Source organism: Sminthopsis crassicaudata, chromosome 2 (assembly GCF_048593235.1).
Source record: "Sminthopsis crassicaudata isolate SCR6 chromosome 2, ASM4859323v1, whole genome shotgun sequence".
Classification (NCBI taxonomy): domain Eukaryota; kingdom Metazoa; phylum Chordata; class Mammalia; order Dasyuromorphia; family Dasyuridae; genus Sminthopsis; species Sminthopsis crassicaudata.
In genome coordinates this window covers 648,664,884-648,685,222 of record NC_133618.1, presented here as the reverse complement: position 1 = coordinate 648,685,222, position 20,339 = coordinate 648,664,884, and the positions used below count along the sequence as shown (strand labels likewise).

Genomic DNA, 20,339 nt, shown 5'->3' with positions numbered 1-20,339 from the left:
ATGTGTGTTCAATAGTGATAGGTGATCTTCTTCCACTCCACGGTCTTACTATTTTTTCTCCTAATAATCCTCGTTTAAGTATTTACTCTTAAAAGTTAAAGTTTTTTTCCTACTTATAACTAATCCCTTTCTTAATCTATTTTGCTTCTGAAGCTTCCTTCCCCTTTCACTATTGTCTTTGTTTATCTATTGATACTAATGCATAATGAAAATACTCTAGGTCTTCTGTTTGTCTTATTTAACTCTATGGCACTTGAGGACATTTGTGTTCTAACAGACCCTTGTATCATTTCCTCCTATTAGAATGGAAATACTTCATAGTATATTTCCCTCCAGTTGTGCCAATCTACTTGTCTATGATTTTCCTGACTCCTGTGTTATTATTTTAGAGATTCTTTTCATCAGGAATGTTTAAAAGTCCTCTATTTCATTTGAGATTTATTTTTCTTACTAGATTTATGTATAGTTTTACCAGATGAATTATATTTGACTTTATTTTTTTGCTTTCTACAATATCTTCTTCCAAAGTTTCCCATCCATTATGATTGTAGCTGCCAGGCCTTATATGATCCTGAGTGTTTCTTGGTTTTTAAGTTGGGTTTCTGGCTACTTACAGATTTTTTTTTTTTTTTAAACTGGAAGCTATGGATCAGCACTATGATAATGGGAGATTTCATTTTAGCATTTCTTTCATCAAATGCCTAGTGGATTGTTTCTATTTTCATTTTAGCCTTTGCTCATAATGGGTTCAGGGAGTTTTCATTTGTGATTTCCTAAAATAAGTATGCAGATATTAAAAAAAATTAATCTTAATTTTGATGTACTATAATGATTCTTGTTTTCTTTTCTTGATCTGTTTTGTAGTTCAGTTGTTTTTGATAGATGATATTGTATATTTTCTTTTATTTTTAATGTTTTATTCTTTCTTTATATTTTTTGTCTTCTGGTTCAAATTTAGCCCATTCTAATTTTTTTTTGTCCATTATAATTTTTAAGGGATTCCCTTTTTTGAATAAGAATTACATCTCTTTCATGAAGCTTTTTATTCTTCATCTAATTCTTTCCTGTGACTTTCATTCCTTTTCTAATAAATCTCATTACACTCTTCCTCCAGGCTTTTGTCCCAGACATCCCCAGATCTCTAGAGTATCTTTGTCACCAGGTTCTTCTGTTCATTTGTATTTCCAGCTCTGGTTTTTGAACTGAGACTTTTTGTCAGAATGAAGGTCTTTCTGCTTTTGTCCTTTTGCTTGGAACAGTGGGCCCCAATTTAGGGCTGATGTATATCATCTGAAGTCCAGCCACTGGCCCTCTCTTTTGTTGGTATCTGATGTGCACAATGAACTGCAAAGTATCAGGTTGGTCTCTCTCCTCAGAAAGAGAGTATCCTAGTTTCTTCAGGGATTGCTACAGTAAACCCACAATCATGTGCTTTTGGGTAGGAGCATTGTTGGCTTTGGTCTTCAGGTCTGGTTCTCAAAGTTCCCCAAGTTCTTAACTAATCTTGACTTCCTTATGAGAGGTTTTCAGCTGTTGGATCACCCTGAAATTCGCTGGCTGGAGCACTTCTGAGATTGTCAGAACTGGGAGATTTTCATGAACGGTGCTTATCTAACCCTGGTTTCTTTGGTTTACCACTTCTTTTGTAGCCTATAAATTCTTAATCAACTTGTTTTGGTGATCTAGGTTCTAGGAAGTTACTATAATTTCTCTCCTTTTCTTAATATTTAAGAATTTTTTTTTTTTTTTTTTGGTGGAGGGATTCTACATCACCCCATCCTCCTGGTGAAAATTGGATTGTTCTAATACTCATTTTGCCATCTTGACTAAAAGTGTCCTTGGAAATCTGATATCACCTGGACTACACAATCTATATGCAGCTGAGTGGAAAGTGTATTGACAAGGAGAGAGGCTTGAAGAAGGGAGATCAAGCATCAGGTTGTTGCAATGGTCCACAACTGAGGTGATAAGTTCCTGCACCAGGGTGGTGTCAGTGTCAGATGTAAGAAAGGGATGTATAAGAGAGATATTGGGAAGGCAGAAGAGGAAAGAGTCAAGGATAGCAAATATATGTTGTATGCAAAAGCACAATGTCAAATACATGGAATTACAAAGGAAATCCATCATATTTCAGTCCTATTTTCCAAGTACTTTCTTCAGTTCCAAATTCAAGGAACCCAAGTTAAAAACCTCTGAATAAAAATGCTTCTTGATTGATTGGTATGAGCACTAACATTCCTAAGGTACCAACTCAGATGGTACCTAATTTTGAAGACAGGATCGAGATTTTCTCTTGGGACAAAGGCCATCAGCATTGCAAAGGGAATAGAAGACAAGAAAAATACACATGTTTTCCTAGAAAGAATAGAGGAGAAAGGAGTTATAGAATTGCTTCCAATCTGTACCTGGTTATGTCTCTAAACTTCTCTGTACAGTTATTCAATAAAATGGTTCATATATACATAAGCAATTGCCCCAATGGTGACATATCATTTCTGTTTATCTACCAGATAATTACTATTATCTATCTAAATTATTTAGATATCTAGATTGTCTATCTAAATACTATTATCTACCAGAAGGATACTACAAGTGAATCTCACCCGAGTTATGGCCCTACAACAGACAAATAATTAGCCATGAGGACTAAAGAAAAGGTAAGAAGCAAACATAAATGCAATGATAAAAGTGCTTGGCTAAGAGGATAACAGTGTCCTCTTGAAGTAGAGAAGTTTGGAGGAGTGTCATATTCAAAGTTCTATTTCAGACATATCAGATTTGAGTTGTCCATGAGACATTCAAGTAGAAATGTCAAGGCATCACTTAAAAATTTGGAACAGTGTTCATGTATTTATGGCTGCACGTACCCTTTGAAAGTCATTATGTAGACATAATTGCAATGGGTAAATAAACTGATGAAATTGCCGAGTAGACAAAGAAGGGGAGGATGAAAATGGAATCTTATTTTAATAAGATTCATTCAAAATGTCTATAATTACTTGGAGAACTTGGAACTAAAACTTTTTATTAATTTAAAAAAACTAAATTAATATTCTTTATGCTAACTAGACAATTAGTACAGTTTATAAAACTATACTCCCTAAGTAATTTTCACTAGTGACGCATGTAAGTGTTTAAGTCTGTGACATAATAAAGGAATAAGCACCCTCTTTCTCTCTCTCTCTCTCTTCTCCTCCTCCTTTTTCTTCTCCTCCTCCTCCTCTTCCTCCTCTGAGTCTTCTCTCCCCCTCACTCTTTTACACTCCCCCCTGCCCCCCATCTCTCTACCATCTATCCCAATTTTACCCTCATAGGAAGCCTGGGATATAAGTGTTATTATCCTCATTTTACAGATGAGGAAACTGATTTAGAATTGAAATGTCTTGCCCAACGGAAGCTACATGGATTAGTTTGTGTCTGAATTCCTGAATTTGAACTCTGATCTTTTCAACACAACTGCCTATAGTGCCACCTAGAGGTCTCTTCAGAAATCTCAGAATGTCTGGCCACAATTTTTCCTATACAATCTCAGAGGATCCCAGTTGAGAAAGAGATGAATTAAAAATGGCTTGGGCAGAGAAAGAGACAAAAAATATAGAAATCCTTCTGTGAGAGTCCTAAGTGAGATTGCTGTTGCAGCTGAGTGAGATTGTTAAAACTTTAATCTAAAAAGAATAGAGATTTCCACTCATATGAAAAAGTGTTCCAAATCACTACTGATCAGAGAAATGCAAATTAAGACAACTCTGAGATACCACTACACACCTGTCAGATTGGCTAAAATGACAGGAACAAATAATGATGAATGTTGGAGGGGATGTGGGAAAACTGGGACACTGATACATTGTTGGTGGAGTTGTGAAAGAATCCAGCCATTCTGGAGAGCAATTTGGAACTATGCCCAAAAAGTTGTCAAACTGTGCATACCCTTTGACCCAGCATTGCTGTTATTGGGATTATATCCCAAAGAAATACTAAAGAGTGGAAAGGGACCTGTATGTGCCAAAATGTTTGTGGCAGCTCTTTTTGTTGTAGCTAGAAACTGGAAGTTGAATGGATGTCCATCAATTGGAGAATGGTTGGGTAAATTGTGGTATATGAAGGTTATGGAATATTTTTGCTCTGTAAGAAATGACCAGCAGGAGGAATACAGAGAGGCTTGGAGAGACTCATATGAACTGATGCTGAGTGAAATGAGCAGAACCAGAAGATCACTGTACGCTTCAACAACAATACTGTATGAAGATATATTCTGATGGAAGTGGATATCTTCAACATAAAGAAGATCCAAGTCACTGCCAGTTGATCAATGATGGATAGAAACAGCTACACCCAGAGAAGGAACACTGGGAAGTGAATGTAAACTATTAGCACTACTGTCTATCTACCCAGGTTACTTATACCTTCAGAAACTAATACTTAACTTGCAACAAGAAAATTGGATTTACACACATATATTGTATTTAGGTTATACTGTAACACATGTAAAATGTATGGGATTGACTGTCATCTAGGGGAGGGAGTAGAGGGAGGGAGGGGAAATTTTGGAAAAATGAATACAAGGGATAATGTTATAAAAAATTACTCATGCATATATACTGTCAAAAATTTATAACTATAAAATGAAATTAAAAAAAAAAAGAAATGCTAGCTTCAGCAATAAGAGTGAAGAAAGAGATTAAAGGAATAAGAGTAGGTAATGAGGAAATCAAACTGTCACTCTTTGCAGATGATATGATGGTATACTTAGAGAACCCCAGAGATTCTAATAAAAAGTTATTAGAAATAATTCACAACTTTAGCAAAGTTGCTGGATACAAAATACATCCACATAAATCCTCAGCATTTTTATACATCACTAACAATATGCAACAGCAAGAGATACAAAGAGAAATTCCATTCAAAACAAATGTCGAGAATATAAAATATTTGGGAATCCATCTACCAAAGAAAAGTCAGGAATTATGTGAGCAAAATTCCAAAACACTTGCCACAAAAATAAAGTCAGATTTAAATAATTGGAAAGTCATTCAGTGTTCTTGGATAGGCCGAGCAAATATAATAAAGATGACAATACTCCCCAAATTAATCTATTTATTTAGTGTTATACCAATCAGACTCCCAAGAAACTATTTTAATGACCTAGAAAAAATAACAACAAAATTCATATGGAAGAATAAAAGGTCGAGAATTTCAAGGGAATTAATGAAAAAAAGTCAGATGAAGGTGGTCTAGGTGTACCTGATCTAAAGGTATATTATAAAGCAGCAGTCACCAAAACCATTTGGTACTGGCTAAGAAATAGGCCAGTCGATCAGTGGAACAGATCAGGTACAAAGGACAAAAAAGGGTACAACTATAGCAATCTAGTATTTGACAAACCCAAAGATACCAACATTTGGGATAAAAATTCATTATTTGAAAAAAACTGTTGGGAAAACTGGAAATTGGTATGGCAGAAATTAGATATGGATCCACACTTAACACCATATACCAAGATAAGATTAAAATGGCTCCACGATTTAGCATAAAGAATGAGACCATAAATAGATTAGAGGAACAGAGGATAGTCTACCTCTCAGACCTGTGGAGGAGGAAGGAATTTATGACCAGAGGAGAACTAGAGATCATTATTGATCACAAAATAGAAGATTTTGATTACATCAAACTAAAAAGTTTCTGTACAAACAAAACTTATGCAAACAACATTAGAAGGGAAGTAACAAATTGGGAAAATATTTTTACAGTTAAAGGTTCTGATAAAGGTCTCATTTTCAAAATATAGAGAGAATTGACCCTAATTTATAAGAAATCAAACCATTCTCCAACTGATAAATGGTGAAAGGATATGAACAAACAATTCTCAGATGATGAAATTGAAACTATATCCACTCATATGAAAGAGTGTTCCAAATCACTACTGATCAGAGAAATGCAAATCAAGACAACTCTGAGATACCACTACACACCTGTCAGATTGGCTAAGATGACAGGAACAAATAATGATGAATGTTGGAGGGGATGTGGGAAAACTGGGACACTAATGCATTGTTGGTGGAGTTGTGAAAGAATCCGGCTATTCTGGAGAGCAATTTGGAACTATGCCCAAAAAGTTATCAAACTCTGCATACCCTTTGACCCAGCAGTGCTACTACTGGGCTTATATCCCAAAGAAATACTAAAGAGGGGAAAGGGACCTGTATGTGCCAAAATGTTTGTGGCAGCCCTTTTTGTAGTGGCTAGAAACTGGAAAATGAATGGATGTCCATCAATTGGAGAATGGTTGGGTAAATTATGGTATATGAAGGTTATGGAATATTATTGCTCTGTAAGAAATGACCAGCAGGATGAATACAGAGAGGTTTGGAGAGACTCGCATGAACTGATGCTGAGTGAAATGAACAGAACCAGAAGATCACTATACACTTCAACAACAATACTGTATGAAGATGTATTCTGATGGAAGTGGATATCTTCAACATAAAGAAGATCCAACTCACTTCCAACTGATCAATGATGGACAGAAACAACTACACCCAGAGAAGGAACACTGGGAAATGAATGTAAACTGTTAGCAGTACTGTCTATCTATCCAGGTTACTTATACCTTCAGAATCCAATTCTTAACATGCAACAAGAAAATTGGATTTACACACACATATGGTATCTAGGTTATACTGTAACACATGTAATATTTATGGGATTGCCTGTCATCTAGGGGAGGGAATAGAGGGAGGGAGGGGAACATTTGGAAAAATGAGTACAAGGGATAATGTTATAAAAAAAATTACTCACGCATATGTACTGTCAAAAAATTTTTATAGTTATAAAATTAATAAAAAAAAAAAAAAGGAATTTGCCACTTTCTCAGTCCCCTACATCTTCAGCCTTTATGAGGTCATAAAATCTTATTCGCTTTCTGAAAGAAATTGTTGAAACAATGTTGTGAAGCTCTAAAATAATGAAGGGATTTAATGAGAAAATAGGATCTCTCAAAGTTGAAGTTAAGGGGCTTACTAGTTTATTTTGTAAAGTGATTTTTATCCAATCGATTGTTGCTTATGAAAAATTATGAAAGTGCATCTGAAATAGTATGAATCAAAATATCATATTTGGGCAATTTAGTATCAATAGATTCCAGACTGAAAATATTTATATTTTGTTCGAGGTTAATATTAAATAGCTTCATATGAGTCTTTGTCAGCCTAAAGATTTACAGTAGTTAATGCTTTTCTGAATTTTGAGTGAAATATGATGTATTCTCTGTATGTATTTAGTCATAAAAATGTTATTTTCTTAATTTCTAATTATTAATTTCTGCTTCAAAATAGATTTAAACTAGAAAGAATATATGAGGTCTATTTGTGTCTATGTTTAACTGCTATTGCAGCAATATGAAAAAAATAATAATATAGCTATACTAATTTCTAATTAGTGATTTAAGAAAAAATCTTTTGAGACTATAACTTGATATTGGTCTGAGTTTTAATTTCAGATATGTGGAGAATGAATTGTCCCTAAGTCAATAATCTACTACTATGAAAGAGAAAGTTCTGAGAAATGTTACAGGTAGATGACTGTGCTCAGCAGGATTAAAGAGATGACCTTACACAAGCAAAATAGGATTCCCTTGAGTCTGTTTAATAGACATATATTATGATATGTGTGTGTGTGTATAAAATTTTCTAAATTCAAAAAGAAATAAGAGGCCAAGGGGTATAGGATGGAAAGGAGAAAATAAGGAAGGGATTCTTGGGAGGGTGGATTGGTTAATGAATAGGAGGGCAAGGTATTGGGTAGAAGTAAAACAGAGGAATGAGGAGAGATAAGAATAGGATGAGAATAGAGAGAAAAATAGGATGAAGGAAAAAAATATATATATATATGAGTAATTATAACCTACAGTGTAAATGGGATGAATTTACTTACAAAATGGAAGTTGAAAGCACATTAAACATTTTAGATCAACCAGTATGTTGCTTTCAGGAAATGCTGTTGCAATAAAAGATACACACAAACATAAAATAAAGATCAGGAGTAGAATTTATTATATAAAAAAGCAGGTAGAGTAATTGTGATTTCAGACAAAGTTAAAGTTAAAATAGATTTAATCAAATGACAAAAAGGAAACTATACTTAGCTTATATCAGCCAAATTATTCAATATTGTTTTAGATAATTTTAAAAAGTAGGCAGCATAAAATAACTAAACACTATATAACAGTATACTTGTCAAAAAACAGACACAGGAACTGTACTAGCATTAATATAAAATGCTTTTTATAGAAAAACATTTAGGTCTAAGTAATTGAAATGTTGTTTGTGGGTAGGCAAAACCAACATAATAAAAAAAATTGGACAACTTTACTTAATTAATCTATTTATGTAATGTCATTTCAATTACTAAATTACTAAAAAGCATTTTTTATTGAGATAGAAAAAATAATAAATTTTTTTTTAAAATCACAACAATTAGAAGAACAAAAGGTCAGTAACTTCACTGAAATCATGGGATAAAAGGTGTAAAGGAAGAAGACTCAATAGAATCACACTTTAAATCATATTATAAGGCGAAGTTGAAGGGTAAATGGATAATTTTTGTTATTTTAAATTTTTCTTGTATAAATAAAACCTATGCAGCCAAGAATATAAAGAATGCAGAAGAATGGGTGGGGGGAGGGAAACCTTTCATAGGCAACCTGTCAGGTATTTTATGCTTAGATTGGAATATTGTTGTGATCTAGGAAATGGATGAACTGCTCAATTTAGGAAAAAACCTGGAATGACTTGGACTTATGAAAGAAGATTCTATGGACCTCCAGAGAAATTGTCCTCCAGACAAGTGGAAACAAGCACAGTATAATCAGACCTCTATGTGTATGAATGTGTATGTGTGTGTATGTTAATAGATATCAATATATCTATATCTATATATGTATATGTGTTTAGATTTACATGTGTATTCATATATATATGTATGTACATATGTCTTTATATCCTTACTTAATTGTAGCCTTCTGGGGGGGAGGAGGTTTAAAAAAAATAAAATAAAAAATGCACAGCAGAGAACAAAAGCAGAGAACAGGTTTTGTTAAATAGCTTTAAATACTGAATAACTGAATAAAGTTGAATAGCTTTAAAAACAATGTATTATATTTATTATATAGGTTTTCCTGAAATGGAAATTTATTATATTATATCAAATCTTCTCTTATGATCTAGATACTAACATAGGGAGGAGGACATGACAATTTTTTTTTCTTATTTTGTACTTATTTTAAAGTAAATGTTAAACCTTTTTTTTTTTTTTAAAGAAAAACTAATTAGGTTTGAAGTCTGAAGGAGGGGTAAGAACAAAGCATGATTCAAGTTATAAATATAGAATATTAAAAGAATGGCAAGGTATCCTTGAAAGAAATAAGGAAGTTTTGAGCAGCACAATATTCATGCATTAGTTCTATTCTAGACATATCAAATTTGAGTTGTGTATAAGGCAATCAAAGAAATATTCAGATGTTTCATGTGTTTATGTGTGTATTATGTTCATGTGTTTATAGTCAGATGTATACTTGTGAGAGATCCATAGAGTGAAAATAATTGGAACCTGTAAATAAAATGATGAGATTATTTAAAAAGTAGTCAAAGAAAGAAAAGCCCCAAACAGAACCTTATTCTTAATGATGTTCTTTTTTAAATAATCATGTTGCTATTCAAACTAAAAGCAACACAACCTGAAAAATAAGTGGTTAGAGTCATCAAAACTGGTTTTTTTCAATTCTGTTTTACAAGATATTCCCTACTGTGTCCCCCTCCTCTGCTTTCCTGACTCTCTGTGTTGTCTTCTCTTCTCCCATTAGATTGTAAACTCCTTGAGGGAAGAGACTTTTTTTTTTTTTTTAATAATTAATTTTATCTCTAGGATTCAGCATGGTACCTGTCACATATTAGGTACTGTTAGGATTCTTACAAGGTGCTAAGTCACTGGAATGGATCTAATTATCTAATTTAGCATGGTACTTAACAGTTCTCTAGTTTAGTAATGTAATTTACTAGAATTCCATGAGATTCACACCTTTAAGAGAGCATACTTTTTCTCTTTAACTGCTCTTACACATCTCCTTCAGTAACTTCATATATCCCACCTACCAAAATACAGGTTTTTCCCAATGTTCTCTCATTTCTTTATGTCTTAATATTTTCTTCCTTTCAAATTTGTCTTCTACAATTGTTTCAAATACTATATTGATAAATGTAATGTTGTCTTTTCTCTAAATTGTAATCATTCTCTAGGAGCAGATTTCCTGGGGAGCTTCTGGAGGCAGCCTTAGTTTCAGTTCACTTCAATAATCCTAAATCCAGCCAGAAGTTAAAGTCCTTTACTGTCTCTTTCCAAATCTTATCTCCTTCACTTGGGGCTTGGCTAGTTTTCTGGAGGCTTTTCTCTCTCCTTGGTTCCCTGGAAGATAGACATGGGAATGAATCTAACTCTACCTCCAAGAGTGTAGGATAGTGGGTTTCTGCCTTGTGAATCTCCCGGAAGTCAAACCTAGTTCTGAATCACCCAAAGTCCTCTTTGGCCCTGAATCTTCTGAAATCCTCTCCTCTGAAGTCCCCTGAAGTTCTTCTTGACTGAATCCTGGCTTTTTATATCCTCCCAGAGAATGGGCTTGTGGGAGCTCCTTAAAAGTATGCTCTCTTAAAGGTGTGAATCTCATGGAATTCTAGTAAATACATTACTGAACTAGAGAATTATTAAGTACCATGATAAATTAGATAATTCTATATATTCCAGTGACTTAGCACTTGTAAGAATCCTAACAGGTACCATGGAACATAGCAGATGTTTATTGGATTGGATTGGAGAAATTAATTTTCCCAAACCTAAGGAAGTAAATGTAGAATGCTTCATTGCTTAGTAATTTGGTCAGTGTCAGTACTCAATTAAAGCAAAAGAAAAGAAAAAGAAGCAATGTGGTACCTCATTTACCTCATGTGTAAAAAGAGAGGTTCAAAGTTAAAAGCCTCTAAGGTCTTTTCAAGTTTTAAGTTTGATAAAACTATGACGTGATCTGGAACAAAGAAATCAAAAACAATTTAATATATGATTATTCAAGTATTTTTTCATTTCTATCATTTTGTCTTTTTTTGGTATATGAAACTCTATTACAACTTGCTTTTAAAATGTATATTAAATTTAGCACACTAGAACTGTTTGCATTCTTGTTTTTTTCCCCCCAGATTATTTTTACCTTCTGAATCCAATTCTTCCTGTTTACAACAAGAGAACTGTTAGATTCTGCACACATATATTGTATCTAGGATATATTATAACATATTTATGTAAAAGACTGCCTGCCATCTAGGGGAGGGGATGGAGGGAGGGAAGGGAAAAGTTGGAACAGAAGTGAGTGCAAGTACAAGTGAGTGCAATGTTGTAAAAAATTACCCATGCATATGTACTGTCAATAAAAAGTAATTAAAAAAAACTTAGCACATTAGTACTAACAATCTGCTTTTCTCTATTAAAATTGTTGTTTAGTCATTTCAGATTCTTTGTGACCCCATATGAGACTTTCTTGGCAAAGATACTGAAGTGGTTTACCATTTTGTTTTGTAGCTCACTTTACAGATGAAGGAAGAAACTGAGGCAAATAGGGTGAAGTGACTTGCTTAAGATCACATGGCTGTACTTTGTCTGAGTGTCTGAAGCCAAATTTAAACTCATGAAGATGAGTATTCTCATACTCAGTTGAGGCTTTCCACTGTTCCATCTAGTTGTCCTTGTATACAGGTAGTTACTGTCAAAAATCTGCAGAGAGATCAAACAGTTGAGGACTATTAGTGTCCTATAAGCATCACATATATGTAGTGTCATTATAAGTAAAGGCTATTGGATTTGACAAATGAAGGGATCACTGGAAATTGTAGAAATTAATTTTAGTCAATCAGTAAAGTCAGGAACCAGAATGAAGGGAACAAAATGAAGATATCGAGCATAAATGCCTCTTTTTAGGAAGTTGGCAATAAAAAGGAAAGCTAGAGATGATAGCTTGGAAGGATGAGCAAAGTTTAGTAGGGTAATTTTTAGGATGGAGCAGGAACTGGGGATAGAGTCAGTTGATCTTGTAAAGAAAGACTATGTCCTGCTCAAAAACTGGAGTAAAGGAAGAGAGAATGGGTGAATATGTAGAGAATTTTCAAGTAAGACTGGGAAAGGTCTCTCCAACAGGTGGATTCAATTATTAAAGTGGAAGAGAACACCAATTGCCAAAAGGAGTGCGTGGGGCGAGTTTGGAGCAAAAAAAAAAAAAAAAAAACAAAAACAAAAAACAAAAACACAAAAAAAAACCCTCTAGAATTTAGTATTTAGATTAAATGAAAGTATTTCTGAGTAGGATAAGTACTTGAGATTAGATCATATGTAACACAACTGTTCTTTGGCAAAAGGAGGTGGTGACTATGCAATTCTAGAATAAAAGCTAAATGGTGGCTTTGATCAAAGGTTTAGGATTTGTAGAAACCAAGAATGGAAAAACAAGGAGTGAAGGAAGTAAAAGGTTGAGAAGAATTTATAATTAAATAAGCTAAAATTAAGGCAACTATTAACACTTGTAAACTTCAGGTTTTTTTACTTATCCCACTACAGGGAATTCAGAATGAACTCTCAGGAAAAAAAAAAACCCAAAAAAACCAAAAACTCCTTGCTCTTAAAGTATAGTGAGAAATCTTAAGTTTGTATTAGGGACCAATCCATTGATTGCCAGGGGGAAAATTAGTTGTATAGCCATGCTGTAGTAAAAACTGTGTTCTTCCCAATAGCATGGAGGGAATGGAGTGCAGATGATTTCTCTGAAGAATGTACTTTCAATTTATTGTGATATATTTCCTTGAGATATCAATGTTAGTGCCTCAGAAACTCAAATCTGGAAAAGAATTTTAATAAAGACAAATACAGCAATTAAAAGTTTATAAAACATTTCACCTACTTTATCTTACTAAGTTCTGGAAGGTAGAGATAATAGGTAGGCAGATGGGTACTTGGAGATACATCTTCTGGGCATATCAGTTTTGTTAAGTTTGTGGAAGCCTCAGATACCTGATTTTTTGGGGGTTGTATCTATTGTCTGGCTCTTCTATTTTGAAACCAAACCTGAACAAGGAGAAGAAATGTAATGATGTCTATTAATATGGAATCAATTTGTCATAAAAGGGTTAATTTTTTGTTTTATCAAAATGTTAATGCTTACCACTACTAGACTATATGTATGCCAAAGAGATTTTTTTTAAAAAACAGCAATGAGGAGAGGGGAAGGACCTATTTATTCAAAAATATTTGTAGCAACACTTTGCAAAGACTAAGAACTAGAAATTTCTTTTTTTTTTTTTTTTAATAATATTATCCCTTGTATTCATTTTTCCAAATTATCCCCCCCTCCCTCCACTCTCTCCCCCCCATGACAGGCAATCCCATACATTTTACATGTAGAACTAGAAATTTCAGGGATACTCAACAGTTGGGGAATGGCTGAACAAATTGTGATATATGATTATGATGGGATACCACTGTGTTATAAGAAATGATGAACTCAATGATTTTAAAAAATGATTAGAAAAAAAGGGGGAAAATTTATGATAATTTGGTTGTATATTTGAAAGTAATAAGTTGTTCATAGTGAATTTGCAGTTTCCTGTACAATCTTTTATTATATTATTGACATGTTTATTTTATTAAATAATTAAAAATAAAGTTAAAAATTACTATCTCACTGTAAAATTTCCTTTGAATAAAAAACAAAAATAAAAATATTTATGAGTCACTTAAGAATTGTGTATTAAATTGGGAACAAAAGTCAAGTTTGTCCATCTTTTGGGATTGAGTGTGTGTGTGTGTGTGTGTGTGTGTGTGTGTGTATGTGCACGCACCTGCCCACATGCAGAGATAAAGTAGTAGAGGGAATTTCTGGAGGGAAAGTGCCTACCTTTGTGATCATGAAGTCTTGTCATTTCCCCCACATCAACTCTCTTTTTTCTGCTTCCAGCCTTGTAAAACAAGGCTTCAGAACTGGAGGAATAGGAACTGCTCTTCTGTTTTCAGTTATCTCAGAAATTCCTAGATCCCCTTAAATAATAGGAGGCACTTTCTTTTTTTCAGTCCTGTCCTACCTTCATGATGATATTAGAGGTTTTTGGCAGATACTGGAGGAGCTGCCATCTCCTTTTGCAGCTAACTTTACAACTGAGAAAACTGAGGCAAATAGGGTTGAGTGATTTGCCTGGGGCCTCAGAGCAAGTTAGTATCTGAGGTCAGATTTGAATCCCTGAAGATTAGTCAGTCTGAACCCTCCCTTCCCCCCCCCCCCCTCCCCCCCCCCCCCCCCCCCCCCCCCCCCCGCCCATCCACAAAGCTACCCAGATGCCAGCATCAACTTTCCTCCAAGAAACTTGTTTCCGTTGTTGGATGGGGGAGGGGAGGGGGATTCAATGAAATTCAAGTTAACACTTGTTTTTCCTGAGTGGTAGATAAGAGGCCCACCCCTCTAGGGGTGTAAAACCTTTGGTTTTAGCCCAGGCAGGAGGTACTTATTTGGTGATCATACCTTGGAGAACATCATGGAAAATAAAAGGAGGCAGAGCTTTCAGTTTCCTTGGGTTGGAATTTGAAGGGAGAGTATAAATATTCCAAGCCTCAGTACTTCTCCTTTATTTCCTACCATTTGAATCTGATCTTTAAACTCTCTTAAGCAAGATGGCCACCAACCCAACACCAGAGGAGAAAGAGCTGGATTCTATTTATAAGTGACAAGTTGTTGTTTTGTTTTGTTTTGTTTTTCCTGAAAACCTGACTGAAATTAAGTTACTCTTCTATGGGATGATAGGAGAACTTCTATATGGTATTTTATGGTAAGAATGAATTTGTTTTTTCTTCATTTGGAAAATAGTGAATTGTTCTAATTTTAGAATATTTTTACCACTTCAAAATTCCCTCTCAATTTCTGCTCTAATACACAATTGCTACCATCTTTGCCTCTTGGGGGAAAAAAAGTCAATGAATAAATGAGTGAGCTAAATCTTTTAGTATATTTATTAAAACCCTTATAGTCAACTGTGAAAGAGTTCTGTTGAGATTTACTATAAACTGGAATCAATCTCTCTTCTCTTTTGCTTCTCTCCCTTATCCTACAATTCCAGGACAAGTTTAGCAGTTTGCCTTTTATAAATCCCAAGAAGACCACAAACTCCTAAAAAGAACTGGTGGTATTATTTGAAAGAGGGTGCTTTCTATCCTTAGGGTTCAAAAGAACTTTGATTCCACACGCACTATTCCTTATTTCCTTTTTCTTAAAGGCAATGAGGAGTGAAACGTTTTCTTGTTTTTTTGTTTTTTGTTTTTCTTTTTTTGGAAGGGTGAAGGGAAACAATGTCTTGAAGTTGTCAATACATTGTTGAAAGAGCATAAGATGTTCAAAAACATTTTTTTAAAAAATGGTTAAAGCAGTCATTGACCTGGATGAATTCCTTTTCCTGATGAATTAAAAAAGTTATATCAAATTAGTCCAGTTAAGTGAAATACTTTACTGAAATCTTGTGGGATTGATTAAATTGGTTTTTAGAGATTTTATATATATATATATATATATATATATATATATATATATATATATATATATATATATATATATATATATATATATATATATATATATATATATTTGTATGGTGTACAGAAATGATACACTGTCTCTTCAGAGGGGGAAAGGGAGTAGAAGGGCTCAATGAATATAGAGCTGATTCCAGAGCTAGGAAAATCTGAGTATCTGAAGACTTCCCTCTAAAATATATGGATTGGGGTAGAGAAGGTACCAAACTCAAAACATCAACTAAATAGCATTGTGGAAAGTGCTCAATTTGGGACTCAGAATGACCCGAGTTCCTGTTCTTAACACATAGTGGAGTGATGCTGAGAAAGTCACTTCATCTCCCTTTGCCATCTGTAAAATAAGGATAATAAGAGAACCAGAATTTTTCTGAGGATGCCTTGAGGTAATAGTGGATATTATGGTAATTTAGTAGTACTAGTACAACTAGTAGAGAGATTGGAATCTAGGAGGTAGAGGTAGAAAGGGAATACATTCCATATCTAGGGCAAAGCTTGTAAGGGCAAGAAGGCAGGAGGTTAAACACATGGAAATAACCTCAGTCTGAAATAGAATTATACATTTGGAGCTGGATGAGATCTTAAGCATAATTCAGGTCAATCCCATTATTTTAAAAATGAGAGAACCTATAACTGAACTGATATAATTTGATATAATTATGCTACAAGTGAAGGAGGTCAGAATGAGCACTGAAGAAGCCAAGATCATTGCCACTCAGAAATGCAATGGTGAAGGCAGTCATCATGGAGCAAATGGAAAGGAAGGGAGGAAGCTTACCTGCCAATAGTTTTGTTAGGGTTCACTAGGTATAGAGAATACCCGAGCTAAATCACTGGGGTTGGAGAATGGGAGATTGGTTGTTCAACTGAGTGGAGAATATAGGAGAAAGCTGGACAGGTAGTTTGATTCCAAATTATTTAGAACCTTGAATATCAGGTTAAGGAACTTGGTCAGACAATTACTATAGATGGGGGAAATTGAAAGAACTTTAGAGGTCAGCTATTTCTACTCCTTTGTAAATAAAGAAATTGAGGTGAGGATAATTAATTGACTTGCCATCAATATTCACTATTCTGTTTCTTCTCTCTTAAAGGCAATGAAGAGTGAATAAAAGTTGGCTTTTTTTTTTTTTTTTTTGGAAGGGAAGAAGGGAAGAAATAATTAAATTCTTTGCTTACATCGGGCAGAGTATATTGGGTCATTTGGAGTAGGGATGTCTATTTAGGGGAATGCTACAACATGAAAGTCAGAAATAATGAAAAACTAAATTGAGCCTAGAAGTAGCAGGAAGAGAAAAGAAGGAACAGAGGCAAGGGACACTGTAGGGACCTGAAGACTGACTTTTTGCAATACTTAGAGTGCAGGAGGAGGAAAAGGTGGAAGCAGTGGGTAAAGATAGGGAGAAAACAATATTAGGAAAACCAAGGGTAGGGAGATTGAACAAAAAGCCCAGTTGTGGTCCCTGCTGACTGATCTGACATCTCAATCTCTTATTCCTAATTTGATCTAGCAAGTTGAAGAAATGTTCCTATTGCTATAAACTAACTCTCCAATTCTTTTCCTTCTTTTCCTTTAGATTCTGGTTCTGAGTATATATATATATATATAAAACATATAATGTTGATGAAAAAACAAACAGATATTCTCAACTTCCATTTTCAAAAGAACCCATATCCTAGAATTGGAGAAAGAAAGAAAGAAAATTTCAATGCTTACCAACATTCCTGTGTATAGTGTACTTGTAAGTCAAAAGAGTTCAATTCTCCAAGGCAGCTAGGTAGCTCAGTGGGTAGAGCACCAGACCTGAAGTCAGGAGGACCTGAGTCCTACAACAAATAATGGTTTCCTAGTGATGAAATGATTGGTGTATTCTCAGTAGACAACATATAAGCAGGAAGCTCTCAGAGTTCTAGGGACTTTAGGAGATTCAGAATTAAGATTGACTTCTGGGAGATTCACAAGGCAGAAACCCACAATCCCTTGGAGACGGAGTCTGATTCATTCCCACGTCTACATTTCTGCTGCCTGGAGACATTCTGAGGAGAGGAAGGCCTCCAGAAAACTAGCTGAGCCCCAAGTAAAGGAGATAAGAATTTGGAAGAGACAATATTTGAATGACACAATAAAGGACCTGGACTTTAACTCCTGGCTGCATCTGGGATTATGAAACTGAATTGAAACTAAGGCTGCTCCCAGAAACTCCCCAAGAAATCCTGCTCCCAGAGAATGATTGCAATTTAGAGAAAGAGAAAATTACAGGAAGGAATCATGACTTAGACAATTTTTTTTTTCTAAAGTCTAGAGAATGAGGATGCTTCTAGGAAGAAGATAAAGACCAATGGGGCCAAGTAGGGTTGGGATGGGAATGTGTCCTATGACAAATTGAAGAGATCCTTGAAGCTTTCTTTTAATCAGATAGAGAAATCTGCCCAAAAGAGAAATGTCTTACCAACTGGTCTGGAAAGTTAAGTGACATTTTAAAGAAACAAATCTTTATGATCTCTTTATGATAAGATAAAAATGTAATTGAAGTCAGTTAATTATTCCATTTCTTTTCCCTATTCAGGTGTGGTTTCAGAATAAGAGAGTTAAACAAAGAAGGCTAGCATCTGAGGCTTTTACCAGCTTATGCCTGGAAGATGTATCTCGAGATCCAAGTCTGGAAGAGAATTTCTCTGAGCAAGAACTTTCAACACCCAATATGTTCACCTGCCCATTTTGGGCAGGTGACCCAAGTTGGGAAGTTGACACAAGGAGTGGCTGTTCTTTTGAGAGGAGTACAAGTTCAACCACTGAGGCTGCTTATTTGTATGGACATGGCCTTTCCACAAGCCATCCTTCTGTCTCCTCCCAAACCATGGGATCATCAATTGATCTTCAATCTTGTGCCCTTTCCAGGCCAATGTTCCATGGAAGTTCCAACCAGGGGGCATCTTCATTGGCCCTGCAAGGCACCCAAGGACCAGAGAACTGGCCAGATAACATACATAGCTCCTTCAGAATGGGACTACAGCCACCACTGTATATTCAGGAGCAAGACTTAAACCCAAATGATTATTCACTTACACAGGAGTCCCCACATCAGTTGCAGCAGCCACTTTCCCAAATCTCCATATCCCAACAGCCCTACCCACAACAGCCTCCCTTCCCCCAGCAGTCATGCCCCCAAGCAGTCTCACTCCCTGCAGCCCTTGATGTCCCAGGCCCCAGACTTTTCAGGTATACCAACTGACCTAATGTCAACATTACTCACAGAAGACCAAACATTGCCACTATTGGTGAGAAGGGAACAACAGTCATGTGAATTCCCTGCTTTGAATCAATAAGAACTTCACTGCATGGGTGGGTCTAAGAAAATCCGTTGGACTTAGATCCACATTTTTTCTTCCTGAAATTACCTAACTGCCTCCCTCCCTTCCTCATTATTTCCACAGGGACATCAGACTGACCAGAAATAGATCTGACTATTTCTCTTCCCCTCCTCCTCTCCATTTCCCCCACAAAAAAAATCTGGTTGTCTTCTAGGGACAGCTATCTGCCCTTGTGAGACGTTTGGCTGGACAGCTAGCTGACACCAGAGACAATCTAATTGACATTTTGGGAGATCTGAGATACTAAATACCAGATCCAAGAATTTCAGGTTTCTAGATGTCTGATTATCTCTAAGTTAAATGACATTCTCAGTTATGTGAGGAATATGGATCTTGAATTATTTGAAGAATATGAATACCATGGTATGACAGGCATTAATAAAATCCTTCATCTTGCTTTGTCAATGTATCCAAAGGACTCCCTATATGACTCTTCAATAAAGCAAGGTTATAGGTGAAGAAAGAATATTAGAGGCTAGATCAGAGGAGTTCTCGATCTAAGGTGAAGGGACACAAGGAATTTTACCTGACTGAAGAGCTACTGTCATCATGGCCCATAAAGCAAGCTAAGCTGAATGTACTTTGACTGCCATGTCTTTTTCGTTTTTGTATCTACAAATCTTTAATAATATCCTTATAATAATCCTTAATAAGCTCCTAATAAATCTTTGTGATCTTAAGTTGACTGCTTTCCAGTCTATATTCAAGCTGTCTTCCTCAGATTTAGAGTGAAGAGAATTGAGGGGGTAGGGGCAGGGATGAGCACCCAATTAAATGGATTTCCCTCCCTTGAATTTATGCCTGTTATGGTGGCTGGTCACAGGTGAACAGAACTTGGTGAGCCTGAACCCTGGATTTCTTGCTTTCTGGCCCCAGATGCCTCTTCTGTTTCTTCACAGGAGCAAGGAGACAAGACCATCATTGTGAGGCAAATGGCCTTAGCCTTTAGCACAGCCTCATAACTGCAGAATCAGAGATCCTATATTCTGACTATTCCTTGGCCAATAGGCCATGGTTTCTGCAACAACTTTTCAGAGGAGATGGTCTCTTTCTCCTAAAGGAAAAGTACTAAAAACTAAAATACAGTCCAAACATTGAAAGTACTTTCTGGTGCAAACAGACAACTTCCTGGTAGATGGTAAGAGTAATCTGTTCATTACAACCAATAACTATGGAGCAAGTTCCATGTACAAAACACTAAAATATTTGGTGGTCTTGGGAAGTTTACAATGGTGACTAACAAGTCAGTCACCATTTATGATGCCTTTTTTCTCTTGTGGTCAAGCAGAGGACAGCTTATCCCAATGGATGAC

At 35.3% G+C, this 20,339-nt stretch overlaps 2 long non-coding RNA genes across 3 annotated transcripts; one reads left to right on the top strand and one right to left on the bottom strand.

Moving 5' to 3' along the window:
* Window positions 1-1,717: 1,717 nt before the first annotated feature.
* LOC141558871 (uncharacterized) lies at window positions 1,718-17,992 on the bottom strand. Of its 2 annotated transcripts, XR_012487162.1 has the most exons (4): window positions 17,372-17,992; window positions 12,986-13,149; window positions 11,602-11,808; window positions 1,718-2,355 (listed from the first exon to the last, which is right to left on the bottom strand). It is a non-coding gene; the product is annotated as an uncharacterized LOC141558871 (long non-coding RNA). The 2 variants fall into 2 exon arrangements; XR_012487161.1 differs by lacking the exon at window positions 1,718-2,355 and having other exon boundaries at window positions 11,346-11,808.
* On the top strand, window positions 14,619-19,706 carry LOC141558870 (uncharacterized). Its single transcript, XR_012487160.1, has 2 exons — window positions 14,619-14,900; window positions 18,222-19,706. It is a non-coding gene; the product is annotated as an uncharacterized LOC141558870 (long non-coding RNA).
* The last annotated feature ends 633 nt before the right edge of the window (window positions 19,707-20,339 follow it).